Genomic DNA, 13,926 nt, shown 5'->3' with positions numbered 1-13,926 from the left:
ACAATAACACACTAACGGGATGGGGATTAGTGTTCATGTTACCGAATCAAGAACCCTCTCCCCTATTTTATTCCTTATTGATAACTACTGCCCATCATGGCAGTTATCAATTTCAAATAGGAGATCGACTAACCACCGTGCAACATTACTAGATTCTATGCTGAAATGGCGATTCGGGCCACATAAGGCCAACAATATTATCTATGAATTGAGTGTTTGTGTGCTGATTGAGGGCTTCTTCCTTCTATAGTAGGGGTTAATGTGTGATTGTCTCTGTGAAAGGGATTTGGAAAGTTTCTCTCGCTCTCTCTCTGTTTGATTTTCTGCAACTGTATTTTCCCTTTTTTAATGCAAGACGGGGAATTTAATTCACACAAGAAGCATGAGGTGGGATCCTATTCAATTCTTATCCATTGCTGGTGTGTGTTAGTTTTCTTTTGTATACACTTGAGGGGGGCTCTATGTGTTGACTCCCAGCATTTTTTTTCCAATCCTTGTTTGCGTGAAGAATTTGATCATATCTAATCCGATATTGGCTTTGTGAAGTTTCTTCCACTCTGTAAGTACAAGATTTTTATATTGGAGGTTTGCTTGATTGTAGAAATGGTAGTTGGAGTGACTCTGGATTCAGTCTTGGACCGGGGTGGTTTAAAATCTAAAGCAAGAGGGGTACATTCAGTCGAATACCTTGTAATCAAGGCCCTCTATATGTGGTGTACACAAGCACTTTTACTAATTCGGGTTCTACATCGTCTGTTCAGTCCATTTAGTCGTGTCTCAGAATTTTAGTTGTCACTGATTTGTACTTACCATTGTGTGATAATGTAGGCTGAAGAAAAAGCATTATTTCACTGTTTTGAAGTTTCAAGCATGTAATTTAGTGGGTACCTGTAAAACAATATAAAAATCTAAACAACTCTTATTCTTTTTCTTTAATGTTATAAGATTTTGAAGGGCGACAAGTGCTTTACCTTGCATGTTTTACCTTCTCTCTTTAAGAAGTGTCTACGCCCATGTGTTGATCATGCATTTATCCTCAGAGGGTTTGACAGCATATGATGCTTCATTGCATTCTAATGCTGTAATTTTGTGCTTATGCTAAGTTTCGTGGAACTCATGGGACAATATCAAAATTGTAACCTTGCTTCTCGTGGAGCTATACTTTGTAACACAATAGACATGATTAAGCGCATGAAAGATGAAGTGAGCACTTTAATTGTTAGTCTATTATGTAATTAGGCATATTTAAAACAAGTATCCTATTCATGTCCATGAACTTTGTTAGGGTTTGTAATGCTTCATGTCTATTAGTACATGCATATATATATATATGTATCCCGAGAAGAAACTTTTTTGAGAAGTTTATTAATGTCTTCAAAACATTTTCCCATTAACATCTATTCAATTCTCAAGATTAACTTGTCAATGCCACCACTTATTACAGGAAGTAACTATCGATGGTGTAGATAGTCTCGGTTTTTATTTGAGTCATTGCTCAGGAACATAAGTCCAGACACTACGGTTCACATTTAATACATGGGTAAGTGATAATCATGTATTAGTGATTGAAATTTCTTTTTGGAATTGAACTGATGTTTGGCTTTAAGATACGTGAACAATATTTTTTGGAGATGGGGTTCTTGGGTAAGCGATTATCATGTAATAGTGTTTGGAATTTTTGTCTAGAATTAATGTTTGACTTTAAGATATGCAATCTCTTTTTTTTGAGGGGGGGGTGTGGTGGTGTCAAGGAAAATTGTATGCTCATTGAATGCTAAGATTCTGAGCTTGTTTGTGAGATGGTATTTTAATGCATATTGTTTGGCAGAATATATAAAAATAGATTTGGTTATGTGCCCAACACTTTGACAGAAATGTAGCCTATAGAGATTTATTAGGTTGTTATACGAGGAAGCCTTTAGGACATGATACAAAATTGTTGTTGATCCACCACTTGATAAATCATTCCTGTATGACTTATGATGATGCACTACTATGATTTATTATATTGTTTGTTTGGATTTGGACACTTTTATTACTTTCTAAATCTCTCTTTGCCACACTCTCTCTCCTCAAAAGAGGACCACACGTGCAAACTAGTATATATATATATATTTCAATGTGTTAATATTTGGTTGTATAATTTGTGGGACTTAATAGCTCGTTTTGGTAATATCCAACAAGAGTAGCAGGCTGTCAAGAACTTCAAAAATTAAATGTAAAAAAACAAGAGGATTATTGATGATTACAGGTTATGTTAAAAGAGAGTGATGTCCAACTTGGATGTAACTTCTCTTTAAGTACATACTACTTTTTTTTCTTACAAAACATATCAAGTTTTGGTCATATATCAGTTTTTGGAAATCCAAGTCAGTTTTGGAAATTATGGACAAAATATTGGTCATATATCAGTTTGTGATGGTGTTGATAAAGATTGTCTAATTTGGCTTGGTCTTATATTGCTTGGTTGCTCTTAGCAATTCATGGGTCTTCTTTTGTTGTTCTGCTCTCATCGTTTTAACATTTAAGGACTAAGTAGTGTTTTTTTGGCGGATAAAATTTAGGTGGACGTAGAAGTATATTAAACAAACATACTCCACAAAAAGAAAAATCTCTGAACAATGAGATATGGTTTTTTGTTTTTTATAATAGGTAGATGGACATTTGGAAGGGGGGGTTTGCAGGCTGGACGGGGCAGGGAAACCCGGGCAGCAACTAAGTTTTGTCCTTTATCGGGACCCAAACCCTCCCTTACCAGAAATACCTTTATTTAGGAATAGGAAACTGAATCTCACCAGGACAGGTGGGGTGTGATACTGGATGTGAGGCTGGGCTGTGGCTTGTGGGACGGGGTAGCCGTGCAAGGCGAGTGAGGGGGTATACCCATAGTTCGAGAACTCGTTTCGTTTCGGTATTTCGAGCTGACCGAAATATCTGAAATATTCGAAATTTCGGATATTTCGGTCGAAATATTGTATTTTTTCTAGTATATTTCGATAGGTCATTTCAGTGGGTTTTAGGCCAAGTTAAGGCCTGAAACTTCATGGAAACCCTCTTTTAGGCTATATAAACACATTATTTTTTTATTTTTGTTGTAAATAAATCCAATTTTTGAAGTAAAAAAAATAATAAATAATATATATACCAAAAAAAATTTTCAACACCATGAAGTCGTAGATCGGCTTCCGGTGTCTAACATATATTTATTTCATCACAAACAAACATGTTGATCAAGCATTTCCCTAAAAAAAATCAATTTTGAGAATATGGTTTTACCTGAAATAGTGGAAAGGCTTCATAGATGTGCTAAGAAGTTTGTTCTCCAAGTGATTCCGGCGTAGATGTGGCAAGGATTCAAGTGGGAAGTGGAAGATTGAAGAAGAAATAAGCAAAAACCTTCAAAAACCAAGCAAAAGAGGAAAAATGCTCTGTTTCTCAGTCTCGGTCGAAATTTCGACCGAGGCTATCGAAACATGGTATTTTTATATAAAGCATTTTCTCGAGATTTTTGAAATCTCGCGAGATTTTGAAAAAATCTCGAAATCTCGAGAATTTCGTTCGAAATTTAGTATTTGTTTGATTCGAGGGGTCATTTCGTTTCGAGTGGGTCGAAATTCTCGCGAGATTTTGAACTATGGGTATACCCAGAAGAAGAAGAAGAAGAAGAAGTAGGGCTGTAAATGGATAACCGAATTTCCAAATTCGATCTGCATCCGTATCCGTTTAGGGACATCCGTATTCGTTTAGAGATATCCGGAAAAAAAATCCGAATATTTCGATAAAATTCTGTCCGGGAAAAAAGTCCGAATACTTAATAATAAAAAATAAAGTAAATAATGAGGGTTTTTGAAGATTCAACAGGTTCTAGAATATGAGGAAAAGAGAATCATGATCTAAGAGATATAGATTGAGAGTGAATTGTATCCGCTAGGGGATGGAAGGTCCATGTTACACAAGGTAGAGATGTAAACGGATGGTTGAAAACCCGAATTCGACCCGCATCTGAATCCATCTGAATCAGTTTAGAGGTATCCGTATTCGGCCAGGGAATATCTGGATCCTATCACATTTGATTCGTATTCGGCCAGGGAATATCCGGATCCGATCACATTCGATCCGTATTCGAGCCAAATCCGATCCATTTATAGGCCTACATACAAGGATGAGTTTTCTTTTACAAGTGCAGTCCTTTAATTTTTGTTTTACCCAAAAGTAGAGGGTAAAATAGGAATTAGAAAAATCAATTCACGCAAAGTTGGAATTATCCTAAAGACGGTTAGAGTATAGTCCTTTAATTTTTGTTTTACCCAAAAGTAAAGGGTAAATTTGGAATTACAAAAATCAATTCACCATGAGTTGAAATTATCCCAACGACTGTTAGAGTTGGGTTAGCATTAATTAAGGAGAATATCATTGATCGGCTAGGGCTTGTTACAAGTATGACCTCGGACAAAGCCTATTGGAGGTCAAGGATCCATGTCGCAGACCCCATTTAGATGAGATTCTCCTGACGGGTTGGGCTATGCCTCTTTCCTTTTACTATCTTTCATCTTCATCGTCCATTTTTCTATTTATTGCTCATCTTTCATATGTCCTTTCCCTTTTTCATCTCTCATCTCTTTCCCCATCTCTCTTTTCCCATATTTGTTTTCAAATTTTTTTTTCCATACTTTGTTTTATTTGGATCCATTTAGCCGACCCCATTAAGTTGGGATAAGGCTGAGTTTGTTGTTGTCTGGGGAGGCCAAAATGGCCAACCCCAGCCAAGGCTCATCGATGGATGCGAACTGTGAAGTCAGGTGACGTAAGAGGTAGGGTTGAACTGCCAACCCAGTGTGGAAAGTGAAGCGTGGGTTGAGGGTTTGATTTTATCTACGTTGCTTTGTCACGTGGCTCTTGCGCCAAGATACAGGAGCATGTGAAATTACCACCCAGCCCATCCTGAAATAAAAAATCCCATCCATGTTGATACCCTTGTGTGCATTCCCATTGGCCCTCACATTGGTGTAGGGGCTACACGATCAAGCAATAATCTCTTCTCATATATATAATATGGGTAAAGGTTCATTGGGCTGCTACGATTTGGGGTGTCCCAAGTCGCAGCACCTCTGCTGCTTTGTGTTTCCATGAGGTAAATCCTTACTTCTTTAAGGATTCAACATCAAGCTAAGCGTTACTTCCTCTCCGAATCTCGTCTTCTAGCTTCTGCAACTCAAGAGCACGGAACAGTGGAGGCTATGGAGCACCTCTGCGTTTCCCTGAGGTAAAACCGTAAGTGCATTATCTATATATGTTATATAGTTATGATGAATGCTCTGCCGGTTTCTGGTGGTGCTCTCCTCTGTTATTCCCTTTTCTTTTCATGCCGCTTTTGGTCCAACTTATAGTAAGGAGGAGTGATATGATTCCGATTGAAGGAGCTAAAAGAACTAGGGGCAGTCCTAAAATGACCATAGGAGAAGTGGTGAGGATGGACATGCATAGGCTAGGGCTTGTTACAAGTATGACCTCTGACAAAGCCTATTGGAGGTCAAGGATCCATGTCGCAGACCCCATTTAGCTGAGATTCTCCTGACGGGTTGGGCTATGCCTCTTTCCTCTTACTATCTTTCATCTTCATCGTCCATTTTTCTATTTATTGCTCATCTTTCATATGTCCTTTCCCTTTTTCATCTCTCTTTTCCCATATTTGTTTTCATTTTTTTTTTTTTTTGGTGTTAAATTCTGTTTTCCATAGTTTGTTTTATTTGGATCCATTTAGCCGACCCCATTAAGTTGGGATAAGGCTGAGTTTGTTGTTGTTTGGGGAGGCCAAAATGCCCAACCCCAGCCAAGGCTCATCGATGAATGCTTACTGTGAAGTCAGGTGACGTAAGAGGTAGGGTTGAACTGCCAACCCGGTGTCGGGCAAGTGAAGCGTGGGTTGAGGGTTTGATTTTATCTGTTGCTTTGTCACGTGGCTCCTGTGCCAAGATACAGGAGCATGTGAAATTACCACCCAGCCCCTCCTGAAATAAAAAATCCCATCCATGTTGATACCCTTGTGTGCATTCTCATTGGCCCTCACGTTGGTGTAGGGGCTACACGATCAAGCAATAATCTCTTGTCATATGTATAATATGGGTAAAGGTTCATTGGGCTGCTACGATTTGGGGTGTCCCAAGTCGCAGCACCTCTGCTGCTTTGTGTTTCCATGAGGTAAATCCTTACTTCTTTAAGGATTCAACATCAAGCTAAGCGTTACTTCCTCTCCCAATCTCAGCTTTTGGCTTCTGCAACTCCTCTCCGAATCTCGTCTTCTAGCTTCTGCAACTCAAGAACACGGAGCAGTGGAGGCTATGGAGCACCTCTGCGTTTCCCTGAGGTAAAACCATAAGTGCATTATCTATATATATTATATAGTTATGATGAATGCTCTGCCGGTTTCTGGTGGTGCTCTCCTCTGTTATTCCCTTTTCTTTTCATGCCGCTTTTGGTCCAACTTAAAAGAATAAATTGTAACAATATGAAATATGTATGAATTTAACCAAGTGGATTTCATAAAAATGTATAGATATTAATTATTTTTCCTGTCTCATTACCCTATGACGTTGTGTTGAGACTTGAATGAGAATTTCCTGTTTGACAAACTCAGCATTTTGAGGGGCCAAGAGAAAGGACAGCTAGTTATTAACTTTCTCATTTCTATTATATATTAGCAGTCTGTCTTTTTCTTTCTTCTGTATTTTTAGTTTCTGGTGTAGACGAGACTGTGTGTACTGGACTCTGAAGAATCCAGATGCTTCTTGAGTTTCTTTTTCAGTAGCTTTTTGGGGCGCTTCTTTACTGCAACTCTCTTTCTTTGGGTGAATGCTTTATGCTTCCAAAGCCAAAATCAGTCACAAAAGTTTGCTTCAGAGCACGTATTTCTCATTTGTTTACCTACGTGAATGGTTTCGAAAAATTCGGATGGAATTCCACTTCCTACGTCTGTTCTGGTGGTAAATTACTTTCAAGTCTTTCCAGACCGAATCATTCATAGGATCCCTTTCACGATTCACATGCGGTAGCTCTTGCAGCTCTTTTTTTTTTTTTTTTTTTTTTTGCTTCTAATAGAGTTTCAGATCATCTGATCCTTTCTTTTCTTTACGCATTTGAGCCTTCAAATGCTTTGATTTAGGTGAGGGCCAACATGTTTTATTTTTTCTTATCGATTTGCGGTGGAAAAGTCCCTTATTTTTCTACTTTTTTGTTCCGGAACTTTGAACTCTGTTTCATTCTTTTATCCTTACATTGAAAGAAAAAAAAAGTAGAAAGCCCTGAACTTTCCCTTTTTGGTTCCTTCTGTCAAGAGGAGATCTTCAACAAAATTTAGTCTTTTATCTTTTTTCCTCTTTCATCCTTGAAGGGTCCTGGTCTCAAAGCAGATGAAATGACCCTTTGAAATGACTTGGAGGGGGTTCCTTGAAGGGTAGTCTTTCTGTTGCTGTGTTTCCTTGAAGGGTCCTGTCTTTCATGCATATCCTTTGTATCCTTTATATCAAAAGTTTCAAGGAACTGTGAATCTGTGATATTTTTTGCCAAACATCAATTCTTATATCCTTTATGATATATGTCGACATAATGAATTAGTGATAAAAACCAATAAAATTTTTATTGTATAAGATTTTTTTTGTATTGTTTAGTAGATTTTATGCAGTTTCATGAATCTAAGATCAGCAAGTGAATCTAGTGTGCTCAAGATGTTAATTTCTTTTACTTCTTAAGGTGGGTTTCTCTTAGTTGTTGTTCGTTTTGTTTTGTTTTGTTTTGTTTTTTTTTTTTTGGGGGGGGGGGGGTTTGTTATGGTTTGATTTTGTTCTATTCTTATATCTTGCTTCCTTGAATTTCTGTTGGTTGCGTTTGCTTTGATATTCTTTAAAGTTTTAATATTGCTTGTGCTATTCAACTATTGAATTTTCTTGTATAGAAATGGCTAGGGGAGGACTATATATTATTTGATTCGTTGTGCCTTTTTTGGGCATAAATTGTTGTGATTTAAAGAACGAGTGTTTCACAATTTTTTAATGCATAGGAGGACAAAAATGATAAAAAAAATAGGGCCAAACAGGGTCAATTTGGCCCTAACAAAAATCAGGGTCAATCAGGGTGTGCCTGGGCTGGGCTGGGCTGGGCTGAGCCCGGCAGGATTGGGCCTGGGATGAGTTTTTTAGACCCTGAGTCAGGGTCAGGGCAGGCCTGGGCTAAGCTAAAGGGTTCTAGGGTTGGGCTAGAGTTTTGGAAAACCTGGCCCAACCCGACACTATTTTACCCCTAGCTACAGTAGAGTAAGGTAGTATTTTTGTGTAATGAATAACATGGTACACATAAGGCTTCTGACGCAGTTGGAAGTGCGATGGATTAGATTTCGTTCTAGCGTTGATGAACTTCGAATCCACAACGTAAATGAAAACCAAGTTCCAGTGAGGAAGAAGAGTAAAATATGAAGCTTTCGATTGAAAAATTGAAGTTCACCTTACAGAAGTCCCAAAGTGACATTATATAGGTAGGTTAGCTTACATGGAAGAGCAAAAACATTAAAACATGAAACTAGGGAAAAACCCTAAATCATGCACTAAACTTCGTGAGCCATGAAAACCATAAAATGGATGATTGGGTCAAAAAATGCTTGTAGAGCACTGACTGCCACGGCTCCCGTAACTCCACTCAGTCAAAAGTTATGGTCCTAGCAGTGACGTTGAAATAACATTATTTGCAGATCGACTGCATAACCTTTTGTCGGTCCAAACGATCCAGGAACTTGTTCGAGATCTCCTCCATATCAATCCCTCTTACTTGTGAATAACTTGCCCTTAGGTTACAATCTGAATAAAGTGGCACTCCCAAAGGAAAGTACTTGTACATGTCTGCAACATTAGCTGTGATGAAGGTAATGGTGCTTGGGGCTGCTGGTATGCACCTTTTATTGGACCAGTTCGAGCATGAGAGAGATTTGCTTCAACAATGGTCTGAGCTGTTTTCATATGCAGTCATAGTTGTCACGGCGGCATGGCGGTCCAAGGCGGTGCAGGCATGTCTAAGCGCTTAGGTGGTAAAGCGGCGCCTAAGCGGTAAAGGCGGGCGGTCTAGTGTTAGTTTTTCCCCTCCCCCCCCCCCCCCCCGTGAAACACTCAATACATGATGGCATGATGCACCTTATATCATTAAAAATTAAATTTAAGCCACCTCAAGTCATCAAAATGAAAAATAATACTTGACACATTAAAATTCAGAATAATCAAACATCATAAATTAATTAAAAATCTAAAAGAAATAACACAAAGTCAAAAATGAATAATCAGCATTCTCTTATTTATTAATCAGTTAATCACTAATCAATAATCACCAAGTCCTAGATAAAAAACTAACTATTATCATCATTTCATAAAAGACATAGTTGCAGCAGGTGTTAGTACTACAGAGAAGAAGAAGAAGCAGCAGTTCGACAAAGCAAAAAAAAAAAAACAGAGAAGCAGCTGCAGCAGGAGGCGTTACAGACTACAGAGAAGAAGAAGCTGCAGTTAAACAAAGAAAAAAAAATAAAACAAAACAGAGAAGAAGAAGCAGCAGTTATGCAAAGGAAAAAAAACAGAGAAGCTGCAGCAACATCAGCATGCATTACAAACTACAGAGAAGAACAAGAGCAGTTAACCAAGCATTCAAGCAAAAAAAAAAAAAACAGAGAAGCAGCAGCAGGTTAGTGCGTTAAAGTGAAGAAGAAGCAGAGCAGCTATCCAAGCAAAAAAGAAAAAGAGAAGCAGCAGCATGCGTTACAAACTACAGAGAAGAAGAAGAGAAATTAACCAAGCATTCAAGCAAAAAAAAAAAAAAAAAAAAACCGAGAAGAAGAAGCAGAAGAAGCAAAGCAGCATTCCAAGCCAAAAAAGAAAAAGAGAAGCAGCAGCAGACGATAAAAAAAAAAAAAAAAAAGAGTTGAAGAAGAAGAAGACGACTATGGAGTTGGAAGAAGCTTACCTTGCCACAGATGGAAGAAGCTTTGCCGCCTTCGTCTAAGTCTAGTTGCCGGAATAGTGCTGGAATAGTGCCGGAATAGAGGAACTAGGAAGAAGCTTTGCCGCCTTCGTTTGCGCAGATTTCGCAGAGAGAAAAAACTGGTCGAGGACTTTCACTTTTTTTTAACTTTTTGAGAAGTTTTAGGTTTTGAACTTTTAGCTTTTTAGGGATTTCAGTTTTGTATGATCCCATGTAGCAGCATTACACGAAATACTTTTACATCAACAAATAAAAAGCAAAGAAACAGAATAAAGGAATAATGCATGAAAAAAAAAACCACTCTCAAGAGAGGCGGCCGACTTGACCACATGGCACACCAAGGCGTCGCTTTAACCGCCTTGGCGACGCCTAGTTGGTCAAGGCGGACGCCTTTCGTGACTCTAATTAAGCGTACCATAGCTTAGCCCTTGGATTTCCACTTGGACGCCAAGGCGGCGCTTAGGCGACGCCTTGACAACTATGTATGCAGTTCATGGCTAATCAACAACCGGTGAAGGTCATGAAAAGGAATTAGTAGGGATTTTATAGCAAGAGCTGTTACCACGTTGCTAAAATCCAACCCTAAATTGCGAAATACAATCGCTTTGAGTTTTTCAGTGGAGAGAGGTTTATTTGCAGCAGATAGTTGATCAGAGATGTACTTTACTTCACGCAAATTATGTGGAGAGAGATTTATCTCCCTTGGAGGTATTCTGCAGTTGCATATGAAGTTGAAGGATGGTAGTATGAGAGAGAGTTCCAAACACAGTTTGGAGTGCAGTCCAAACTTCAGTTGTTGTTGTGAGACCTACCACGTATGGCAGTACTTCAGGCATGAGAATAACTAGTTGGAGGATGGTAGTATGAGAGAGAGTTCCAAACGCAGTTTGGAGTGCAGTCCAAACTTCAGTAGTTGTTGTGAGACCTACCACGTATGGCAGTACTTCAGGCGTGGGAGAAGCTAGGAGCCAACTCATAACTAGTTGGTCTTTCCGTATACAATCAGCATGAGCTGGATTAACAACAAGAGTCGGTGTAGTGGTTGCCAAGGGATTAGAGGTTGCATTAGTGCCATAGGATGTTGGAGTTGCAGACTCCTTCGGAAAAATGTAAGCCGGTGGAGCTGGCTTGGTCTCAGCAACGAAACCAAGTAGATCATAGCTGCGCAGTAAAGGGAAAAACTGGGTTTTCCATAAGAGATAATTATTGGTAGATACTTTCAAGGTGATGTGGTGTTAGAAATTAGGAATAGGAAAGTGGGAAGGAGATGCAAAGAAAGACGAAGACATTTTTCACTTGGAGATCGAGTGGTCGTCGAATATCATGTAAAGATAGAATTTGAATGTTGTTTGTCTTCCTCAATTTAAGAGGTTAGACGTATCTGTATTTATAATTGAGTTACAATTTCAAACTCAACAAGAGATAGAGTTTGAATTACATAGAAACTCTCCTACCTATAAGGAAGGGATAAGAGGTTTGATCTAGTCTTACGTTGAATTCAAATTCTTTTGAATTCTAACGTTTAACATTCAAAATTTAAAAGAGTTGAATTGGAATTGTATTCCTTAAGAGGAGGCAATGACGGTTTTGTCAGTAGGGCGGGGGGAGGGGAAAAAGATAATAATAAAATAAAAAAAAAAAAAAAAGAACACTGAGAGAATACAGGCTACGCTAGCAACATGTACAACATTTTCATTTTCCTCAAAAAGAATAGGATTTTCCTTCTTGCTGCTCTTCTACTTTCATTTATGCGTATGTTGCCCCTTTTTGGAAAGGTAGGGCTTCTTATGCCGCAGTTAATATATCTTCTCTTCTGCTGCCTTGTGTTTATTTCCCTATTCTCGTCTTGCCCCTTTGTCTTTCTTGCTTAAATGCTTCTTTTCCATTTTTTATTTTTTATTTTTTTTTAAAGTACAATTGACCAGAGCCTTCAGACCATGGTACTAAAACTCGAAACTTGACCCTAGGAAAAACCGAGATCTCGGTCGAATTGGTGCATTTGTTTTTTTCCAACTTGAAACCTGGTTTCGGTGGGTTTTAGACCTAGTTTGGATTTGAAACTTGGTACTCAGTCTATATTAGGCCATTTAAACACAATGGCATTATCAGATTTTGCAAAAACAAAGTCTAAATAGGAGTTCACTTCGGACCCTAGGTTGGTAGGCGACGACGTACTAAAATACACTACTCTACACACAATTTAGTAATAGAAAGCAAGCAAAACATTCAATGAATGTAAAACAACTTAAATAAGCATTAGAAATGTTAAAGTGATACATCAAACTGTTTAACAATGTTACAACTATCATCACATAAAATTTGCTTGAATCACACATTCAGTCCCCACTAGTGCTACATAGTCTTCCCATGACATAGTGTTGCTGTACTGTTGCATATAGTTTTCCACAGCAATCATATAAGAGTTGTCATCAGCATATGCCAAGTCCCCTATCCTAGTAAATAGGATTTCAATTTTGTAGCTGAATCCTTTTAGTAGGTTTTGAATTTTGTAGCTGAATCCTTCAATTGTGTAGCTGAATGAACTCTCCGGCAGGTTGTAAGTTGAAATCTGGAGGTAAAATGAGCTCACAGCCTTCAAAGGGGAAGAAAAGGGCTTCTGGACAGAACTCGATCGAGAAATCTTGAGTTCTGTCGAGTTACGACACTTTTAAAGGATAACATGGGTCGAGATCTCAACAAGTTACCCGAGATCTCGATTGAGAAATTGCACTTTTAAAATTCGTATTATGACTCGTCTCGACCTCCCATAAAACCGAGATCTCGGTGTGAGTTTTAGAACTATGCTTCAGACAGGACTTAAGGGAATGTTCTGTTTCAAATGACCAGAGCTGCTTACTTACTATGTTTGTCCGGAGACTGGACAGTGTCTCCCCTGGTGGAATTCTATTCAAATGTGCAGAGTTATGCTCTCAAAAGCTTTGGGATTTAGAGAACTAATGTGGTTTATTCAATAGTCATTCATGTTCATGTATAGACTATTAGAATTCTTACCTGAGCTGGCATTCATATATAAGTATATACATGTTGATGTGTAATTTATAATTCATAAGGTATAACCTATACTAGTTCTCTCTCTCTCTTTCAGGTAGAATGTGTTTTAGATTTATGGTTATGCAGTTTGTCCCATCATTTTTGATAATTGATTCTTGATATCAGTGATTTAGTAAATTTATATGACTACTAGATGATAGCGTCGCCCCTACAGTCTCATTAAACGGAAGGAGGAAGAAGAGGGGTAGAAGTTTAAAGAAGATATATATGGGAGAAAGAGGAAGAGGAGTAGAAGTTTAAAGAAGATATATATGGGCGAAAGAACGCTACCTGGTCGTGTTCTTTATCTACTTTCATTTATGTGTATGTTGCCCCTTTTTGGAAAGGTAGGGCTTCTTATGCAACAGTTCATATCTTCTCTTCTGCTGCCTTGTGTTCTTTTCTCTATTCTCGTCCTGCCGTTTTTTCCTTTCTTGCGTAACTGCTTCCCCCTTCCCCCCCCCCCCCCCCCCTTTTTTTTTTTTGTTATAAAGTACAATTGACCAGAGCCTTCGGACAGGACTCAAGGGAATGCTCTGTTTCAAATGACCAGAGCTGCTTGCTTACTATGTTTGTCCAGAGACTGGACAGCACCTTCCCTGGTGGAATTTTGTTCAAATGAGCAGAGTTATGCTCCCAAAGCTTTGGGACTTTTAGAGAACTAATGTGGTTTATTCAATAGTTATTTACTTATTCGTGTTCATGTATAGACTATTAGAATAAGTACCTGAGTGGGCATTATATAAGTATATACATGTTGATGTGTAATTTATAATTCATAAGGTATAGCCTATACTAGTTCGTTCTCTCTCTTTCTCTCTCTCTCTCTCTCTCTCTCTCTCTCTCTCTCTCTCTCTCTCTCAG

Source organism: Telopea speciosissima, chromosome 3, assembly GCF_018873765.1.
Source record: "Telopea speciosissima isolate NSW1024214 ecotype Mountain lineage chromosome 3, Tspe_v1, whole genome shotgun sequence".
Taxonomy (NCBI): domain Eukaryota; kingdom Viridiplantae; phylum Streptophyta; class Magnoliopsida; order Proteales; family Proteaceae; genus Telopea; species Telopea speciosissima.
The sequence above is the reverse complement of the archived record's forward strand: the minus strand, read 5'-3'. Positions refer to the sequence as shown.